Here is a 21,209-nt window from a genome sequence, read left to right as displayed (position 1 = left end):
TTCTTTATGTACTTTATTAATGTTGAAGTCTTGTTTATTTGTGCCGGCATGTGGTTTACTTGGTGTGTTGCTCCATATATCCTGTAGTCTTTTATTCTATGTTCAGTCTAATATTCACCAAGGATTCATTTGAGAGTTTAGGTTAGAAAACTAATCCTGACATGTCATTTGGATGAATACAATTTTCTTCATACTTCTCTATATGTGACTGGAAAGTTCTATGTTTTCCTTGACAATCCTCCCTAACTCAGGTAATTTGCAGTACAAAAGAAGTTAAAATATAGCTGATTCTTGGAAAAGCAATTCTCATGGAAACAGATCCTTCACCATCTTACACAGTAAACCTTTTATAAAACCACAAAGTACATCATGGTACAGATGGGTTGACATTCTGCACTCTAAGGAACCATTACTATAAATGTATGTTTATTGGTAGGTAACAAGTCCACAGTCTGAAAAACATGGGAAACCCTTCCATCTTCCCCAAATCCCTGGTATAGCAATCCACACTATTTTTATTAAAAATACCAAGATATATTTCTTACAAAAATAAAAAATTAAAATGAAGATAAAAGTGAAGTATTAAGAGCTCCCCTCTATTTTAAGGGATGGGTGAATATTCGCAACAGTTGGCTGTCACAGAGAAAAGGAAAGAAATCTCCATGGAAATAAAGTAATTTATAATTTGCTTGATTTATAAACAACAGAAGTAGAACATAATGTGGAAGTTGCAAAAGGGCCAAAGAAAAACTAAATACCAACTTTACAGTTTGTAAAACAAAAAAGAAAAGGAGAAAAAACTTTCCTGGTGAAGACCTCCCTGGACTAGCAAAGAGCTCCACTTACTGGCAGATGAGTTATTGCTTCCTACTTAATTAAGAAGCCAAAAGTAAGCAGTGACAAATCAATTACCTGGTCAATCAGCCCAGAATAAGAGAATTACATTGCTTAAAAATACCTGGTGATGACTCACATCCTTTCAGATATACTTCCTGGTTTGAAATGAAACTTCTGTCATGACCAAGTATATTAAAAAAAAAATCAAAAGTGGCACTTAAGCAAAGTGGTGAAGCAGAGTGAAGAATGATGCAAAGCCCACTGGAATCTCTCCCCTGCCATGAATAGTTACTGGCTCAGATACAAAGCCAGATTATGCATAATCTACCTATGTTTCTTGCATATTGTAGTGCACAATGAATGCAAGATACAGATTTTTTTCACAGGTAATGCAACGCTGCATAAAAATATGCTGCTTTTTTGTAGATTGTTTTGTAAACTGACTTTATGACTATTCTCCCACATCTTTATCTTTCATCATAACATTATACTTGTCACCTTTGCCGCAAAGTTGAACATGGATAGTGATTTTATCCAACACTTCTTCAAAAGCACCTCATCAGTGCTCACTCATGTGGATGAAATTATATTTCATGGTGTACAACGGGATATTTTGCATGTAATGAATGATCAAAAACAATTTTGCTCTGTGCCACAAGTAAGTATAAAAGTATACCATTCTTGGCATTAATTTCATTAAAAATTAAAAATACCTGACATGATCTTGTGGAATAATAGCGATAACACTGCCAGGAAGGAGAAAGGAATGATAAACTTTTATGAGAAACACTACGAGTACCAAAGTTGAACTAAAAATATTTTAGAGGACATTAATCATAAACTACCTATCTACCATCAACTCAAATTATACAAAGTGCAAGCATCACTAGCAGCAAAGTTCGCTCAATTGATTTTGCCAAGATCACTATAAAAACATTCTGATTTTTCTGATTAGCTGTCTCAATTGATTTGATGCTTTGTGGCAAAGTTTTTCAGTCAATCCAGAACAGATCATGGAACACTGCCAGCATTTCATCCCTTGTATTTACAGCCTGCTGTTTCATAGGAACTGCTGATAAATGGGGGTTATCTCTGTTGCTTAAGTTATATATGTATGTGCACAGCTCCATAAGCAGATTGTCCTGAATGACCACTGGAGTAACAATGCTCTCAGGCCCAGAAAGCATCTGATGTGGAAACTTATTCACAGACAGTGTTCAACAGGGCTGGGCTTCACCATCAGTGAGGTGCTCTCCTAAAATTGTGCTCTGATTGCTTTTATCCCAGAAGAGTTTAGAAAGCTCAGTTCATTTCCTTGCTGTGCTGGACTGTTCCTCTCTGCTCAGACTACTCACACCTCAGCTAACTGTGTGCAGGTTCTCCTCACCATGACAGCCTGTCATGTCTTTTACAGTCATTTGACTTTTCACACAAACTCGAGAGTTGTGTCAGTATACCTGAGATCGTAATCAAACCTACAAAGGCCTCTGCTTAAACATGCACACATGGGGAAGCAATAGTACCCCTTTGTCTGGCCGGTTTAATTAGTTCCTTGGCAACACTACTGCAAATGGAACACTCTCCTGGTGCACTGATTAGTGCTTAACATAAAACACTCATTTTTTAAAAAACAATCTTTGAGGAAACGTGCACAGAGGAATTAAGACTTTGAATTAATGCACAGTGAAACTGCCACATTACCCAGCCCAAGGTACGAACTGGTTTAAGGAAGTGCAAGTACAATAATTACACAGCTTTCTCCACCCAACAGAAGCATGCTGGCAAGATAATAAGCAGTAATATGAGATAGATAAGCTTCCTTTACCTGCGGACAGAGAATTGAGAGACAAGTTTAATTCTTTTTCCCTACTAAATATTACACAAATGGCCTCTAGAGGGATCCAGGTTATTGCTTTTGTGCTGAAGCCTCTAAAGCATTTATTTTATTTTAATTTTTTTGCTATCATTTTTTTTAACAAGTAAATAAGTCATCTAGAAATAAAGATGCAAACATTTTATATTAATGGACGGTAGAAATACAGTGTTCATGACCCAGAAGAAATCTTTTGAAAATCCAGATATTGCAAAAGCTGGAGGATGAGGTTCACATCCAGAAGTCCACTGTCAAGCACTGAGATCACATCAGATTGAACAAAACAAAGAAAACCACAGCCATGCCTAGACATTTAGCTGTATGTCTGAAACATAGCTGAACTGGTCAGTGTGCACAATTAGGTCAGGAATGTGGTAAGAATTAGGCTCATGTTTCTGGGGAATGAGGCAATATTTCCCGGTTCAGCTCCTAGAACACCCATGACGGAGTATCTTGCTTCTAAATTATTGTCTCTGGCTCATGCTTTACTTGCCTGTATTATTTCAGTCTAGTTTAAATTTTCACAGCTATGTTTTTAATAAAGCACAGATACATCTAGGACTTCCAAGTTAAGTAAAGGGAAGGACTCTCATCCTGTAATGTCTATATTCTATACGTGTTGTTTGACCAAGCAATGGACAGGTAGCTTCAAAACAGCTTCAAAATTCAGCCTAGTAAGCACTTTTAACACAATCAAATGTAATTGTGACTGTAGACATTGCAACACACTAAGAGGGCAGTCCAAGACAAATTCAGTTCGTTGAGTTTGAATTTTCACTGAACTGTATTCCTTCTGTCCGATTACTAATGGATGTCCTGACAGCACAAAAGCTATTAACACATGAACAACAGTAGCGTGGCACAGGCATCTGTCCGGGGACCAGAGGTGGCACTTCACAGAACACAACACAATACAAAGGTATTTACTGTTTCTGATGTGCCTTGTTCCAAACCATAAAGTGCAAATAAATTATTTTCTCTGACAGCAATTCTGTGGAGATAATTTGTTAGTATCTGGGAAAGGCTTAAGGGACAAGACAACAAAGTAGAAATTCTCAACAAATTAAGTAAGACGTTGGATATAAATGAAAGATACTGTCACAGAAAAACCAGGAGAAAAGAAACCTCTTAACACCAGTGACCAGTGCAGCATTAAGAGGCGGCATTCTTTATTAGAGCGCTGGATGCACTCCACCTATCATGAATACCTTGCCTTCAGACAGTAGCTATACGTATATGCTTAAGCTATACATGTGCATCAGATTTCTGTAAACATTCACACATAATCACATAGTTTCTAAGAAGTTCTTTGTGTACTTCTCCACTCCCCTGCACTCGGGTGTTAGCTGTCATGAGCCTTTCTTGGTGGTTCTAAGGACCCCTTTCGATACTGATTACAAATATTGGCTCTGAGGTTACAATACGATCCTCCTCCAATAAAACCAATTAAAGCTTTGACTCTAACTCAAAAGAGACATTGTGCAGTTAAAGCCTCCTACTGCTCATTTTTGTTTTTAAATTCAGTTTGCAAAGAAAAAACATTTAATTAAAAGTTCTAGTATAAACTAGGCAAAGTTGCCTTATGTTTTATTATGTGCTTTGTATAGCACTAGAAAAGTAGCAGTATTAAGCATTTAAGCTTTCTCCTGAGGGTAAAATAATAAAACAAACAACCATAAATTGGAATCTAAACAAACATCTCCCATTCTACCAAGCATGCTGCTAGCTGAATTACTTGATTACACCTTCTAACATTTAACAATCTAGACCATGGAATATCTCTTGAACCTACTAGCTTCAAAATTGTACTTAGCTTCCAGTGAAAAATGACATGAGCCATTTTCCTACACATGGATTAAGTAACAGGACTCCTTACTTAAACAGGAATGTTTCATTTGATGTTTAGCTGTTATATCCACTTACAATTTTCTCTCCCTTAATTTTTGGATAATAACTATAAAAACAAATATTTTTTTTCCCTCTAGTTGCAAGTCACAGAGTGTTTAAAAGACTGGGTTTTTTTCTTTCTTTCTTTCTGCAATGTGAATCCACATTTCTGCTACAGATATATTTATATATATAAAATAAAATTATAGGTCCTCATAAAGGATTTTGATAAGCAAATTCTACCCATTCCCATTCCAGTGGACATTTTCACATTATCTCAGTAGATCTCAGAATGCTTTTTATATGAATTTTTGTTTTCTACACCAACTCTACCTGATTAGATTGTCCAGTGAGACTCTCTTCCTACATTAGAGCAGGGATGGAACCCTCAGATATAAAGGGGAGCATTTTGGCATTGTAACTAACAACATAACACAGATACACAGAATTCTGCAAAATATTTGACACGTGCTTTACTCGTACAGTGGTTTACCTTACAGTTGGACTTGGAAACTTCGGTCATGTTGGGTCTTCGCTGTGTTCAGTTCAGAGGTGCTGAAGATCACTGAAGTCCATTATACCTTATCAGCTGCAGTAGGCTGTATCTCAGGCCCATGAATAGCCAAAGATGCAGGATTTCTATCATTATACAGTAGCACAGATCATCCTGGCTGGAGGAAAGAGAGATTATCAGATCACTTTTGTTTAGGAAAAAAAATAATCCTAAGAGTAGAGACCATTATTGCTCTGAATTCTCCAACCTGCAAAACTTAATCATGATAAGAGACCCAACGGAAAAATTAATGTGCTGCTACTGAAATGAAATTCAAATAACCATAACATCAAACAGCTAATGGATGAGTCAGGTCAGGGAATTTGCAGTGGAACAACAAAACTGCTCCTCTCCTACCTCACAGCAGACCTAAGCCAATATTTAGTAGCACATCTACTAATGACCATATTTTTTCTCTAATGAAAACCTAAGTACTTTAAAGGGCAAGGGTTGTTGGTAGTGCTTGCATTGTGCATTGCTTTACACATTTCCAGCACTTAAAAATGATACACTGTCAGAACAAAACCAAATCTTATCTAACTAGCGTACCTTAGAACTGACAGGCACTAGCATATTCATTCAAAGTAAAACTTCATTTATTTCTGAAGGTTCTAAGTTTTTAGCTGGATGATTTCATTCATTTTTATGTTAGTTACATAAGATGGCAAGAGCGTACAAACTGGTCATGAATTACTGTAAATGTCACAGATAAGAACAGAATAATGTCTATTGAAAAAAATGTGGTCATTTCACAGTACTTGCCTTTTAAAGTATTTTACTTTTAAAGTAAAATCTAAATACTCAGAAATCATTTTGATGTCAATAAGTGTTTTGCTAAACACAACTTTTCTTTTATTTAACTTCAAGAAGGAAAAGAATCATTACGAATAAGCCCTAAATGTCTCACTTTTTCAGTCAGCCATTAACAACACTTCAAAAACAAATTGAATAACTGATGGCATTCTAGCTTTCACTAGGCTTTATCCTTAGAGGTCTTCAGTAAAATTTTCTTCATACAATATTTATTTCTGGAACTATTTACTATCTAAATATTTATCCATATCCAAATCACCTCTACTTCAGATTTTTGCTTTTCAAAATTTATAAAGTCTTTTGGAAATAAGCTATTGGCATATTCATTTTGAGTCACTATTTGCTATGCACTGTTAGCTACCTTTCTCGCCACATCCCCAGTATTTACACTGAAAGAGAAAAATGTTTGTCATGGTGTTCTCTTACTGGGCAGTAGTACTTTTGCTATTTGAAGAGTATATGGCCTATGCTATTACAGATGCTCTCTGAAACTTCTACATCTTCTTTTATACATGAATAATGTTAGCAGCTCTAGTTGCCATATAAAGTCTCTAGGAAGCAGGTACTAATTTGCTACAATATTTCACCATATCTCCTTTTTCGTCTATTTTCTCCTATTTTGTCTTGTCCATTTTATCTCCTTACTTGCCCTCTATCACAGACTTTGTATCTTCAGATGAACCACGAGCAGAGAAACAAAGGTTAAAAGATTTGTAATTTTAAAAGGAAATCAAACCTGCATATGGAGCCCTTCGACAGGAGCCTAAGCTTGGTTAATGATGGATGCAAACAATTGACAGAAGACCTTCCCCATTTTCAGGAACCTTTTCCCTCAGATTTTTAACAGGATTCTGCCACAGAGTACAAAGATCCACAGCTGAGAAAAAGTTATCTTTCCATTTTAAAAAATTAATTTCCTTCCATTGTTTTGAGCTAACCTGGCATTTTGACTAGCAAGTTTCCTTTGCCACTTTTTATCATCAGAAAGGATGAAGTCAGAATGTGACAGGTACTGTAGGTAAGCAAATCACTTCCTTTAAATTTGACGTCAAGACCTAACAAATCTGCAGCATTTTTTCGCATACTTACACATAGTTCATATTTGCCAAACAAGGAATTGGGTTAAAGTTGGAAAAGTAGGGATTAATTTCCGACATCAAATTTGAGCACAGTATAAATTCAGGAATTGAAATAATGCCTCTCATACATCCATGCAATTTGCCACCATAATACTTTTTATTCTCTTTTCACGATCCTGGGTGATTTTTTACATAATTCCTTGACTATTCAACTATTAAGAATTTAATTGCACTCCAATTTCCTTTTCATCTGCTAACATTTTGTTTTATTAAGCTTATGAATCACAGGAAAACAAGAGAGAGCATCTAGTAGATAAATTCCCCATTTTTAATAGGTAGGAATTGGGAACTTCAGCTCCTAAGGGGCTGTTCATGGAATTTTGTCAGGATCCAAGGAAGCCCCTGGAAAACATCCCTGTTAAGTATAATAAGAATTGTGATCAGGTTGGCAGCCCTGGCACTCTCCAGTTTGGATCTCATGGCCAGGTTCCACAGCGATCCAAGGTCTGACTGAACTTTCCCTTGCCATCATGCTTGAATCATCTCCCTTCAAAAGAGACTCCGATACCTAATAATAAAAGCAGTCTAATAATAATAATTATTATTATTTTTACTTTAGAGAAGTTACGCTAATTCTCCTTCTTCTAACTAACTTCTTCCTTCTTTGCACAAAGTTTACTACTTACTTGCATGAATATATGCAAGACATCAATTTAAGCTAACTATTCAATGGTTTCAAAAGCTACTGGAGGAATTTATATTCCAGTGACAAACACTCACCCATGCACTGAGGGACAAGAAACGAGTCTCATTAGCATCAACACTAGTTAACAACGGCTTGTCTCAGAACAGGAAACTGCCAAATTTAATTGTTTAAATTTCAAGAGCCTGATTCAGATAAGCTATTTCTGCAGCTACTAAATGACTGCAAAAGTATTTTTGCTGGTTTGCCAGTGAGACATTTCAATTTCCTGGAATCAGGGTGGACTGTAAAAAAACAATAGACTTGCATCAAGTAACAGAGATCATGAAGCAGTTTATTTCTAATGATTAAGTCATAAAAAGTTCATGGGAGCATATTAAGCTTTCAAGCCAGTCAAAATGCTTTCTTTGCCAATAGAAAGTACATGCTTAGAAATACTATGAGCAAAGTAGATCTGTGAATACTGGTAAATAATGGGACTTTATTCTTCTTTCCACTCTGAAAACCACTTCATTTTAATGGCACATCTGACTGATACGCATCTGGATAATAAAACAAGACTGAATAAATTAACTTTGCTATGTTAAACAAAAGTAAAAGAACACATATAGCTATGGTATAATTTCCCACATATTTTTTGACACGTTCCCTGGAATTATCAATTGCTTTTATTTCTATGTCTGTAATGCACATGACGTGCATACACATAAAATATATTCTGGTTAGTTTTCCACCTAATTGCAAATACTTCACTTACCCCAGACAGAAGGAGAGTAAGGAGACATTTACCCTGCAACAATGGCAGTTGGAGTTTTAATATTACAAAGGAAAAGGCTGCAGTGAAATTTTGTATACTGAAGGCTATAGATCTGCAGCTCTGTTACTTTATTGTTAATATTACTGCTCGTAAGATAGAATAAAAAGAGTTATTATCAAAAAGAAATGTTTGTATTGGTATATTTTCAGCTCCTGAACAGATGAATACATCAGCTGAGATTACTGCTTTAGGTCATTCTACTGATATCAATCAGTTCCTGTCAGGCAGCAAAACATCAAGAGAAAATAATGGACTAGCTTAAGCAATGGGATTTGTTTTGATGGGTACATGGATATTTAATAAGAAAGACACGATGCTGCAAGTGTAAATGTAGCACAAACAAAAAAAGACTTAAATTCTTCTTCTTGAATAGCAGACGAGAGTATTCTGAACACTGGTTTCTGAATCTTACATTAAACATTTAACTGAATCTGCTATGGTTTCTAATTTTTTCTAAATCGGTACTTTCAATTTAAAGAGGATATCTGCATTTCTCCTTTAGGTGGTATGACTTGCCTTCAAGAGCTTTTTGCATATATTTTTTTTTATCTTCTAAAATTATGCTGAATTAAATGCTTTCATGCTGAGTTTGAACCATTGTCTTGGAACCAAACTTAATCACCTGAACGAACTGTGAATGGTACTTAACAACTGTCTAGTTCCCTCTGCCTTAATAGTGCTGTTCACTTGGGTGCACACACAAAAAAAGCCAGAACATTCTTAATTAGCTCATCTGAAAGAACTGCCTCCTAAGCATATCTTCCTGTGCTCTGTTTATAATTGAGAAGTTGTCATCCTGAGGGAAAAAACATAGCTGTTTTCATGGTTCTGCTATGTAGTCTTAAGCTAATGAGTTTGCATTTGGACTTATTCATTAACATGTTTTATATTCTTTGTATAAGAAACTTGCCCAAGACTCTGTTAGTGAGGATTTAATACAATACGTTGAAATTTAATGCTTTTAACTGTCTAAAAAGACTATGGTGATTACTTGGCTGAGTAACGTATGCCCACACTATTGATGAATTTTGAACGCTACTCCCATTGGAGAATGGAAAATGGGCTATTTTAAGCAATCACACTGATTGCTTCTACTTACATCTTGAACATGATAGTGAAGCTTATAATTCTAAATTCATTTCAGTATTGAGATTAATCACAATCCAATGCACGACTACTGAGAACATCCATTCCTGAGTTAAGATAATCACTTTCTACTTTTCAAGAAAAATAAGTCTTAAAATTAAGATGTGGAAGACTCAGAAAAAACTGTGGAGTCATAATTTTTCAGTAAGTAAAATACCTTTCAACATGTGTCTGGTTGTAACAATGAACTGCAGATTAGTCTGGTCAAAGACCCCATATATCTTCTAGATGCAGATACACCTTAAATCAATCTTACTCTCACAGGAGAAGAGGTTACATTAAATATGGAAGTGTCTATATCAGCTGTAGACAGTACACAGGGTTGGTATGCTACAGGTAAAACATACAGCTGCACTGGAAATAGACACAGTTACCGGCTCAGTAACATAGGGTGTTAGGAGAAGCCAGATAATTGCATCTCATTTATAAATATGAATTTTGCCAAGGTCCAAATGTTGTTACCATTAAAGCAAGAAAAGTCTCCATCAGATTTAGAGAACTTGCTGAATTTGAGTTGGGTCGGAGTAAATTACTGAATTCAAAAGAAACACTTAAGGTGCTGCTTTTTTTTGGAAAGTCTGTTTTGAGTTCTTTGTTTTATATTACTAGAGTATTTAAGAGGACTGAAAAATAAAAAGCAATCTTCACAGAACATCCAAACCACATCTCTCTCAGCTATTTTCAGATGTTACAAATAAAACTCAATATAAACACATCAATATGGAGAAAAAGAAACCAACCACGATAAATATGTTTTTGTCAGTTCACTTTCTTTGGAATGCAATGATTTCACAGAATCGCAGAATTGTAGGGGTTGGAAGGGACCTCTGGAGAGTGAAGTCTGCAGTATGAGTGGACGACAGTACTGTGATCAAGGTAAAGATGTAATTTTCAAGTGCAAATCAAATGTCTTTTTCATTTGTTACCTTATATTGAAGTTGTACTTTATTCTGAGACCTGACTATAAATTCTGATCTGCTATTCTGGAAAAAGGAAGTACAAATTACCAACCCTCTGTACTATACATGAAGATGACATCATATGTAGCATGAACATCACACATATAAAGTAGTATTCTTTCAATAAATATTATTGGATCATTATCCAAGCCATTTATAGAATAATTTACAATCGGGTCACATTCAGGCACCGAGGACATCTGGAGCCTACTGTATTCCATGTAGTAATGGCATATTGGTACAGCTGAGAGTAAATGCAAGTAAACTGAGTTTTTCCACTGCTAATTCAGCTGCTTGAACATGCCTCCTCTGAGTGTTTCACGCTGGAACATCAAACAAAAGTAACACCATCCCGCTTTTATTTTCCCATGAAGTTCCTAATGCTGAGGCCAGGTGGAGTTCCTCCAGCTTGTTAGAGTGTGGCTTCTCTAGTAGAACTGAGGTTAAGGATTATGTGTCCCTAGGATATGTTCAGCAATAAACACGGCTCTTGAAGTCTTTTCAAATCAGTCTTAAGGTAAAACTCCTATTCTTGATTTGATTGTATCACAGCGTTATTGTAAACACATTTCTGGCATCGGTAGTTGATATACAATCTCTATTTGGCAACTTCCAGTTCAAATAATGCCTACACCAAGTTTTTGATCAGTGCTATTAAGTGGCTGGATAAGCTGGCTTTCCTTCTTGGCTATACGTTTTTTGAAGTTTCATTCAAATGGATCCAAACCCACAGGACACTGAATAAGGACTTTCCATACCACTGCGCACATACATCTGGATGTGAGTTTGGGCAGTCCCTGCTGTCAGCCCCCACAATGATGATGCTTACGAACATTCCAGATCTAAATCTAGTCTTAAAAGAAACTGTTCACTGCTTTCTTAGAACAGAGTTTGAGTGTCCTGTAGTTCATAGGATTATGCCTATAATACAAGGGCTGCTCTGAAAGTAATGCCTTCTATTTTATTATATTGGCCCATGACATCAGAGGCGGATGCTGAACTTCTCCCCCAGTATTACATGTTGTTGCTGTGTGACAGATGGCAGCAGAGAGGTAGTCTGACAGAATGGTGTCTGAAATGGAAGTGCTCATGAAACAAAGGTGTCTCAATGAATCCCTCCATGAGGAAAAAATAACACCCACTGACATTCATCAGTGCTTGCTGAACATTTATGGAGACCAAACAGTGGATGTTGGCACAGTAAGGGGGTAGACGGTGCATTTCAGTAGTGGCAACAGTGGCATGAAAGACAAGCCATGTTCCAGACAGCCATGCACAGCTGTCACACCACGAAATGAAGAGCGTCTCGATCAGTTCATCTACATGAATTGGCTAATGGTGGTGAATGCACTGAAAAATTTTATTTTGTAGCTGAGACTTTGCTCTATCAAATAGTGTTATAGTGCTCTTTGTATCTATCGTAGTTTCCATGGAAATAAATAGGAGGCATTACTTTTGAACTGGACTATGTAGACATATTTAATTATTCCAATCCAGGTTCAGCTGGATTATTAAATAAGACCTAGCAAACTTTTAAAAATAGATGAAATCAAACTGCGTTATATTTCCAGTAATCTACCTTTTGCATATTTACTTCAAGAAGAACCAACACAGCTATGCCTGGTTTTAGACATTCACAGTGAAACAAACTTACTGGTACAATCATGTGGATAAAATCATGTCTCAAATAGAAAAAAGAACCTCTCGGATATTCAAACAAGCTCTGCTAAAACCTGGTATTGCATCTGGAATGAAAATTGATTTCTAATCAATTATGCATTATCAGTCCCTACACAGTTTTAAATCCCACTAGAAATAGAAAATTACATAATTTTCAGAATTACTAACCAACCAATGCTTTGCTTTCTTATTCTTCCTCCTCCCCTCCCCTTCCCCTTTATATCTGTTGAAAATTCTGAGTATTCATTTTTAATTAGATACTATTCAGGTATTTGCTTACTAATACTATCATTTGTAAAGTACAGCTTTCAATATGCCAGTGAACACAAGTATTTTTCTTGGCTGGGGGGAAGGAAGGGACATTTTTCTTCCTGTTTTGGGTTTGACATAGTTATAATCACAGCTCACTCCATCTCTTCTCTAATTAGTTCCCCTATTAATATTTTACATGAATTGCTTTTATTGTGCTGCTTTTTAACAGTCAATAGTCTCATCTGATAGCATCTAGTTGAAAGGTATCTTCTCCAAACAGTACTCCTGCATGTATGAGAGTATTTTTTAAAGTTTTTAATAAATATTTTTTGTAGCTTTATATTTTTCCTCATATTTGGACTAGCAAGAATGCCAGCTATTGAAGCCTTAGAGCCTAGCACAACTTTATCACAGATTTCAGCCTTCCTAGCTATTTCTTAAATGACTTTTTTTCTTTTTTCAGGAAAAATATGGAATTATTCCAGTTGTTATTTGAAATTCATCCCATCAGACTTCACCTAATGAAATGTGAAGGGTAAGATTTACTCTTGGTCATCTGAAGACGTTCCTTGTATGAGAGACAATGGTATAAAATAGCCTACAGAAGTGCCCATGTGTCTCCATTTTCAAAGACTACAATAGTTAACAGAGCAATACTGTCAGAAAGTGATTCCTCTTGTTTAAGATTCAGATGTCTATTAGACATTAGATATGGGATGAGACCAAACTCGTATCTCTTTTCCAACAGTCCCAGGCTGGGGCTTCAGGTATCAGACTTTTTTAATAGAAGATTTAGCTTGCCAATGATTACCAATGCAGATGAGAAATTCAGAGGTGCTCGAAAGAAACGGATTGCTTTCTCTGGATCCACATCCTGTGGAATATTGCAATCCTGCAAAAGTTACATATTGTCCACAAAAGGCTCTCCAGCATCTGCAATCCTTGGTAGCTACCCAAAATGTGTAGCCCATTTGATGCTATGATACCATCCCTTAACAACATAGTTAAGAAATGAGGATGGTTCAGTTCATTCAGTTTCTGTGTATCTTGCCTTGTATTTCCCATCATATTTTTACATCACTGTTACTGCTCTTCACTTTTGCAATATGAGGATTTAATAAAGGTCCTGAGAGAGTCTGGCCGCTAAGGTATTTCCAAGCAGTATATTTCATTCCACAGATACAGTAAACAAACAAATAAATAAATATAAATGAAGGTCTGGAGTTGGCAGTGTTATACGTGAAATGTGCTGTTATGATTAGGGTGTCTTTCTTCCTCAAGCATCCGGGACTTTGTTATACACCGGTCAAGCTGTAAATCAAAAGGTATTGGATATTTCCAAAGCTATAGAGGACATAAAATTACATGGCTTCATCTGAAAGAACCATAGGCAGAGAGAAATTAAGGATGGAAAGCTTATTAAACTGTCTAGTTCAATCTCTGCCAGAATGGGATTATTCTGTGGGATGTATTTTACTGCATGTTATCCACAATTGTTTCCATATGTGATTCTGCTCTGGAAACAGTTTATAAAAGTGATCTGCTACAGTGCTACTCTGATTGAATCATTGATTTCTCACTAGTTTCATGAAGTTTAAAGAAATATTTTTTCCTTTCAGTTGGAGACATCCACTCTTTCAATCATACACACTATCACTTATAATATATATTCTGTGTGACATCCTTGCCTTTATTTGCATTGTGTAACTCCACATTATGCCTCAGTGCACTTCTATTGCCTTAGGCATACTGTGATGCAGGAAAGAGGATTGAGGTAACAGCGGAGGTAAATGCTTTATCAGAGATAAAGCCATACAGGCCATACAGATTCTTTGTACTACACATGTCTGCACTGAGACTTACAATGTTAATACTGTATCTTCCTTCCACAGCTGCTCCTCTCCTATTTTTGAGATGAGATTCTGAATCCTGACGTAATGAATCCTTCATTAATCTCAATTTCCTTCTGATATTACTACTGAACTTATCCAGGTATTACTACCACTCTCTCCAAGAGGCTCATTTTTTAGCTTCAGGTGAAGGAATGGGTCAGTTACCCGAACCACGAAGCCTCTTTTTTTTAATTATTCACCATATTCCCGCTCTTTGAAAGCTTAACAGCTATAACTATTTTTTGTGTGCTGAATCCCAAACAGACCCAGTGGCATCAAGCTACTTTTTAATTGTTCACAACCACAGGGTAGTGTTATATTCTCACCACTGCCACAACATGTCATCAGCTCTGTTTCCACAACTCTAACACAAATCATACCCCCTTTCTTTTTTTTCCTCAATCACTGACCTTAACAGTGCTCTTCACATATCCTTATGCTATTTCAATACTGGCACGCAGATAAGCACAAGGAATACCACAGGAATATTTGGGAAACCCACCTTGCCCTCAGCTTGAAGCCTCACAAAGCCTGCTGGGCACTCTGGTGCTGTCATATACTACCAAACGTATGGATACGGAGATCTGCCTGCCCTGAGACTGCACTGAGCTGTGCCTACACCTATACTTGCTGGCTCTCTACTGTATGACCAGTCAGGCTTAAAAACACAGTATAGGTTTAATATTAATTACCTATAGATTCTGTCACTGAAGCAGAGTCATGCCTCTTCAGTTCACCACAGTCTTCTTTTCTCACGATCACAGAGGCATCCATGGGGATGGAGTACTTACAGAAATCTTGCTTCACACTTTTTCACTGCATTTTCTAGGCTGAAGCTCCCCTTGCCTGCTGTAGGTTGCCTCATCTTTCATATCGTACAAGAGAAAAACATACTCTGTCAGTCCTTATTCATGCTGCAGGCTGTACTGCTGCCTGAGGCTTCCAGGTGTGTTTCAGAGAGAGAGGGCAGTGTTGACTGCAGCAGTTAAAGCATTAAGAGACTCCCTGAGAACCTCTGCTGTATTTTCACTCTGTCACAGTCTTGCTGAAGGACTGTGGCCAACTCCTGGAGCCTCCTTCTGCTTCGAGTTTCCCTTTTATAAGTAGATGGTACTCTTTTCATTTATAAAATGCTTTCATGTCTACTGAGAAAAATAACCTGCAAGAGAAGAGCTACTACTGCTTGAATCATTCAGCTCTTGCTATTTTCTCATAACAGTCATTGAACAGTAGTGTTATATAGCTATAGTACCTGTAAGCTCACCTATCCTTTGTGCTGAGAAAATATACAGGTACCTGAGAGAGGAGGTTCCTTCTAATAATGGGATGGAAGGGCACAGAGCCACTGGCATCTGCATCAGAACTGCAGTGGGTCTGCCACTACTGCATCCTTCACAATTTTCAGCTTTCCAAACTCTTTCCAGTCCAAATATTTATTTTTGAACTGTTGAAAAAAAAAAGGAGAGAAAATAAAAGTTAGATAATTTTCATGTCATACCATCTGTGATTCTGTTTCTGATTCAGTTACACTAATAAACTTTTCCTGTTGTGCCATCCAAAAGAACTGGAAAAGGTCCATTCTCGCTGTTTTCCCTAGGCTATGCTGAGTGAATGCTCAATTCCCTGAGGATGAAGTGTATCGATGTAAATGTACTGCGATAGAGTCACACTGCTGCTGATTGTTGCAGAACTACCACTGAGTAGTAAATGCTTCGCTGCTCTGTTACCCGAGGGGCTGAGCATTAACTACACTATTGAACAGCAAATGCTTATCATCCCCTATAATTCTAACTATATAAATCACCGCAGAGACAATGTGCCTGCAGGGAACTCACATGGTCTATAAAAATGTAAAAATCTGAACTATATTTAGCTGACAGAGTAATACTTAAAAGAAAAAAAGTATTCAAAAATAATCTTAGATATTAGCACATCTTTATTTCAATCTACTGAAGCTTTGGTGGAGTATAATCTGTCTGTAAACATTTTCCTCTTTAACTATCCATTTAAAAAAAATAGCGTTAAGAAATAAAAACTATTACTCCCATCTTTGCCTACTCTCTCTTCTCCAGTCTTTCACACATCATAGACAATGATGTCCTTTAAACTCATTTTCAGAGCCCCGTATTTTTTCTTCATTGAGGAAAACTATCTCTATCTACTTTGCTTAAAAAACAGTAACAGAGAGTTTAACCATGGTTGTAAAACATGCGTCCATCAAAAGGAGAAGATGCAATTCCCTTCTGTTTAAACACATAGCTCTTCTAATAAAGGGCTTATGCAAGGATCGCTGTCCTGACAGATGAAAGGCACGTTACGATATTCTTCTGAGGAAATGCACTGTGACTGAGGACATAGACACAAACTTTCATTCTTGAAAAAGCAAACATTTAGTCTGGAGTGGACACAAGTAAGTCCATTATTGTCAGTGAATTACTCATACTTGTAAAGTTAGATATACACAAGCATTTGCAACATCAGAGGACTTTATAATAGAGCCGGTGGTGCATATTCCCTAATGTTTACATCAAATAACTTCTGTTCCTTCTTTTGGCCCCAGTCACGCAATAACCCCTGGATAGGCCTCACTAGCCATGCTGTAATTATCACAAACTGCTTATGCTATTACTGCACAGCTGAGGCTTTCAATACTATTCTTCACTAGAAAACCAAAATATCCCCAAATGCCCATCAGTACAGAAATAAAACACGTGAACATTTAATACTCAAATGAAATTACACAAAGACAGAACAAAACCAGATGAGAGAAGCCTCAGGGGAGAACTTGTATTGGACTTGCTGAGCGTTCCATCTAGCACTCAGAGCACTGATGAAAGAGATGGTTCGGAGCAGAGATGGAAAATGATCAGAAGCAATCAATGTTTCAAAGGGGTCACAATCAAAATCAAGCAAGAATACTAAAGTCTTCATGTCATTAATCCAAGGACTGCTTGGTTTTTCTGACTAACCTTTTCCTTTCTGAAGATGATCTAATGGAACAAATAAGATTTTGATTTTTAAAGATTATGTCATAATTTATTAATGTTTAGTATATACTTTTTTGCCTGCACAGAGAAAATATTTGTAAATGATTAGCATGGGTACACCGTAATCTGTAAGCCTGAACTAACCAACAGCAATGGAACATTTTAAACAGAAATATAATTAAGCAACGTAAATATGTTTGAAGCATCAAAGGAAAACATGAGGTATGAGTTAAAAACTGATTCAGATGAAGCTAGAAAACCTGAAAAGAGTTCTCGCAGGAAAAAAAGAAAGTTATATATGAGATTACTTCTTAAAAAAAAGTAGCAATAGTGGCAACTATTTGCATGATCAGGGCACCTCATTACCAAGAATGGAGATAAAATCTTTCTGTATATATCTTTAATGTGGCTTGGAGGTGTTTCTTTGACTTGCCTTCAAATGAAAAGTAGTTTATAGTAGTTAACTATAAACAAAATGCAGAAAGCTCAGAGAAAACAAACAGAATGTTATTATCAGAAAAGCAACTCTTTTACATAATCAGTCTTTTTATCATTTACGGTGTACTATATGCTCATCAAGATGTCAATACTGAGCAAAAAAGCAGAATATAATATAACAGTGAAAAATTTATAATTTGGGATTAATTTCAGAACATTAATGCAAAAGAGCAATGGTTTAATATGTTGGCAAAACCAACCCTTACAGGTAATCCTCGAAAACGTATACCAGCTGCAGGATTCCAGATGAATTTGAGGTGGTAATCCCACAGGACTACTCAAGTGAAAATGAGCTCATGCTTCAGTATTTTCAGATTAGCACCATATGCTGTACTAGCACATTTACAGTATTAGTAACTCGCAGTAAATTTCTTAGAGCATTATTGAATTTAGTTTCCAGTGCCCACAGCCAGCAAAACTCTGTCATATTACTCTGGAGACCACTCTGCAACCAGAATCATCCCTATAATATTACTCTGATTCTAAGATGAAAACATCATCCTCATCAGAATAAACATTGGACACCCTTAACTTCAGGTGGCTGGAAAAAATCTGAGATGGAGAAGCTTACTGATTTCAAAAGTTTTCTTTTGATGCTACTGGTTATTTGGTGCAAACTGCTGCAGTGCCACCAGCTGAATAAGAGGGGTGACATTTCACACTACTGAGGACCTACTGGGTAGCCTGTGGTGTTAAGCATGCATGTGAATACTGGCATGAGCACAGCTCAAGTGCATCCACACCTTCTGGCATGCCATGAAGTCAGACCTTTCAGTTTGCTCTGCTCCAAAAAATTTTTAGTTTCCCCTTGATACAAAATACCTAAGTGACGAAAATCAGATGTTTTAAAAATTAATCTCAATTGCATTGTATTCAAGACCCACTATTACACTCCATGCTCGTTATGTTTGAGCTAAAAAGAATATAAAAAAATCTCATTATTTTGTTGCTGGCTTTTCTACTTAATTATTACCACAACAGGCAGGTAATCATTATGCTGATTACTCAAGACTGAGATGTAAATAGCTCATGTGGAGGTTAATAATCAGATAATAACAGTAAGCACTGGTTCTGTATAATTACATCAAATGACATGATTTATTCTAGGGCAAATTTTCCTTCAAAATGAAACATTTTAAGACATTTACAATCTTTTCAAAGAGCCCTACACTTTGCAAGCACATTATATATGGAAGTTACTTAAACTACAAAATTTTTGGCATTCATGATATTTAAATGGAAAGGGAGCATTTTGTTCTAGAATTGTAATTATCTATTTGTCATTAATGTGGGATAAAATTAATTAAATTCCCTTTATCAATAGTTCACATATCACAGAAACACAGAATGGTTGAGATTAGAAGGAGCCTCTGGAAGTCATCCTGTCTAACATGCCACATCTATTGATTGTCTTCAGAAACCTATTGATCATGATATCCCTATGGGAGAACACTGAACTGCTAACGTGGCCAATAAGAAATCTAAGAATTTTAAAAAAATAATATAGAATTTATAACCTAGAGACTTTCTTGTATCAATTCATCATTGGAAACTGGGATTACAAACTTTCTTCCTTCTTCTAGCATACATTTTTCACTGTTATTCCCTATTTTGTGAATGCCAGTCTGATTGAAAAGGGCATGGGGAGAAGCAAACGTTCTGCAGGGTAATTAGGGATGGACAGAGCTTTTCTTAAAATGTCACTGCTTTTAAGAAGCTTGTGACAGCCCAGCATTATATAAGGCTGGCTTTTACAAGATATTGTTAAATATACACTGATTTCTCTCATATTTTTAGCTTGCTATTTTAATCATCTCTACACTCAGTTCTTTCAAATTGCTGTGTTACAATTCATTGTCATGTTTACTAGCCACTTGTGCAATGCTGTCCCAAATCATGACAAAGTAGGAATATTATGGGTATCAAATGAAGCTACTGGTGTCTGACAGGACCAGTTATGGCTTTACCAAAAAACTTCAAAGCCCTCTGTGTGTGATCTGACTCACTGCAAGAACTCAGTGTTATGGGGTTTGCAGTGTATGTATGCATGTGTTGCTAGAGCGCTTTTCAGTTTATTTGCACATATACACTGACTACATTAGCCCTTGGGGTCAAGACTCAATTTGCCCACTTGCAACTGCCATCAGAGACATCACATTTAATGTGAATGTGGCCATGGCATTAAACCAACTGGTAGGTTTATTCATTTTTTCATGTCAGAAATGGACACTGAACAAATTCAGACATAAAATATAATAACAATTATATTGGTTTTGATATACTCAGTTTAAAAACTTTAGGGAGGATCTAGATCACAGCTTTTTTTAAGGTTGCCTCCTCCATACACATTTTTAAGTAGTTAAGATTATTTACAAATGGTAATACAATTAAGAACTAATACAAACAATTTTATGAAGCTTCATTAATTTATGCTTCACTGAGAAGATTCAAAAGAAAATGCTTTTCACATTATTATTTTTTAATCAAAAATGTAACTGTTCTGCACAGAAAACAGCAGAAAATCATCTTCTGTTGGCCATTTCTCCAGAGTGGAGTAGGAAGCAACTATAAAGGAATGCTTTCAGCCTTCTGCTTTCACAGCAGTTCCTCATGTATTTTGCATTTGTGTGTGCGGCAAGTGCTCATTTTTTTTATCTGAAATATTTACTAAAGTTTAGAGTGAAGGGGGCTAACAGCCAGGAAAATGTGGCAATGTGACCTCAGCAGCTTTATCTCTGCGGCTGGGAAATTCAGAAAATGAGATGACTCCACTAGTAGGCACTGAAAGTGCTCTTGAGTTTTCCATTCTTGTGCTTTCTTAACATTTACCATCTCCACTACTGATAGAAGTGCTGATCTAATTGTAAATCTGAATCGGCTACATATCGATCTTTGGGAAGTCTGATTGTATTTGTCCAAAATAATGGAGATGAGTAGCTGATTCTAAAGACAACTCTCAACTTCCCCATCTAACAATATAGATCTCAGATTAATGAGCTCTTAAAGTAATTGGGTCAAGCCATAAATAGGGTTGTTTGCAAAGACATGAATACATTAATCTGTAAAGGTTATATTGTTAGTATCATGGAAAAATATTGTGTTATTTATATACAGTTTTGAGGATTGATTGGTTGCAGTCAGACTGCATCTGTTTCTTTCAAATGTATTCAAAATAAAGAGTGCTCAAGAGGTTTCTTCCATGTAGTCCACAACACAGAGGTAATACTTATGTT

General features: G+C 36.4%; 1 long non-coding RNA gene across 2 annotated transcripts in view; it reads right to left on the bottom strand.

Annotated features, from left to right (window-relative positions):
- Window positions 1-21,209, bottom strand: part of LOC110398557 — a 295,015-nt gene that overhangs the window by 9,188 nt on the left and 264,618 nt on the right. Inside the window, exons 4-6 of one of the 2 annotated variants that reach the window (XR_002438459.1) lie at window positions 15,788-15,935; window positions 15,184-15,356; window positions 5,091-5,268 (exon numbers count right to left, since the gene is read on the bottom strand). This is a non-coding gene — a long non-coding RNA (uncharacterized LOC110398557). The remainder of the gene's footprint in view (window positions 1-5,090; window positions 5,269-15,183; window positions 15,357-15,787; window positions 15,936-21,209) is intronic. The other variant, XR_002438460.1, reaches the window with a different exon arrangement.

This window comes from Numida meleagris, chromosome 4, assembly GCF_002078875.1.
Source record: "Numida meleagris isolate 19003 breed g44 Domestic line chromosome 4, NumMel1.0, whole genome shotgun sequence".
In the NCBI taxonomy this organism is placed as follows: Eukaryota; Metazoa; Chordata; class Aves; order Galliformes; family Numididae; genus Numida; species Numida meleagris.
Note: the sequence above shows the minus strand (reverse complement) of the source record. Positions and strands in the feature narration are given on the sequence as shown.